Consider the following 1,500-nt stretch of genomic DNA (forward strand, 5'->3'; position numbering starts at 1 on the left):
GCTGGCAAGAGGCTGGTGGAGGGGTGACAGGTGGCCGGAGCAGCGCAATGGCGCCCTTAGCACATGCCAATATCACTGTCTGCAGAGCAGAGCCCCCCAAAAGCGTGGGGTCTGGGGCAGCGGTCCTGATTTGCACCGTCCCCCACAGGGACAGCAGTGATCATGTATAAACACCACAACAAACTAGGCAAAAAAGAAAGAGATCAAGTATGTTTCATTAGTCCTGTAGTCACTAGAAATATATGTACAGACCTCTTTCAGCTTCCTAAAACAAAATCTAGTCTTCTTGAGCATCTTGACAGTGCAACCAATACGTCACTGAAACTTATTTCCATGCCTAAGTTAATGTTTTTAGGTAAAGACAGCAGGCCTCTGAAATAGGAATTACATTACCAGGAGCAGCTAGCAAGTAGCGGAATTGCAAAAGAAAGATAGTTCAATTATTTGATCATAAGGGCCATTAAAAAGGAAAGGAAGTTGTTTAACACCTGTGGTATGAAAAGTTTAGAAGGAATCAGGTAGATTATAGTGAGGCATGAAGATAAGTGATGCCTTCACTGCTGCCTGAATAGAGATGCTGCTGCCACTGCCAGGCAGTTGATTTTAAACTTTGGGTAGACCAGGAATTAAAGGAGGGTGGGGAGTGACGGCTCCATTGCACCTCCCTGTAATCTGCTCCTGGATCCTCTCAACGGTGCTGTGGGGTGCCATGCAACGTTAGCACCATTAGGTGTGCAAATGTGATTCACACAATAAACCCAGAGATTTCAAATAGGCATGCATAGTGTTGAAAAGATTCTGACTTGCTGTGGGCTATCTGAGTTCTTTGCCACAAACCAATTACCCTATTATTTTTCCGTAGTCAAAATCGTGGGTAAAAAGTAAGAGCTGGCATTTTCCGGGGGCTGCCTAGAGCAGAATGAGAGATGCCTTGAGTCTAAAAAGTTTGAGAACCAGTGGAATGAGGAAACCACCATGAAGTAACAAGGGTGAGAAGAGAAATTATTATGTAAAGAATAAATAACATTAAAACATAAAGCAGCAAAGAAACGATCCTGAAGAACTGTAATTAAAGTGCAAAGAAAGCATAACATAAGCATTAAAAACTACCAATGCCTTGATCATGTGAATAGCTAAACACACACACACATGCACACACACAAGCTCTTTACATCCACTGCAGCACCAGTGATTTCTCTTAAGCCCAGTTGCATTGACTCGAATGAGATTAGATGCAAGAGAAAGGCCAGTGTTTTCAATCAGTGGTTTTCAAATTGGGTTCCAGGAGGAGGTCTCGGGGGCTCCATGGAAAAAAATTGGTAACAGTGAACAAATCTGTAAAATAGACTTATTGTTAACTATTTTTTGGAATTTTGCAATCTGACTCGTGTTTCACTTACATGACTGCCTCGTGCCTCCTGATGCTGGGGGGCACGGTGATCACCCACAGGTGGTGGTGGCAGTGGCAGTGGTGAGTGGGAACCGCTTGCAGGCAGCCGC

Source organism: Crocodylus porosus, unplaced genomic scaffold (assembly GCF_001723895.1).
Source record: "Crocodylus porosus isolate Cpor-Errol unplaced genomic scaffold, CroPor_comp1, whole genome shotgun sequence".
Taxonomy (NCBI): domain Eukaryota; kingdom Metazoa; phylum Chordata; order Crocodylia; family Crocodylidae; genus Crocodylus; species Crocodylus porosus.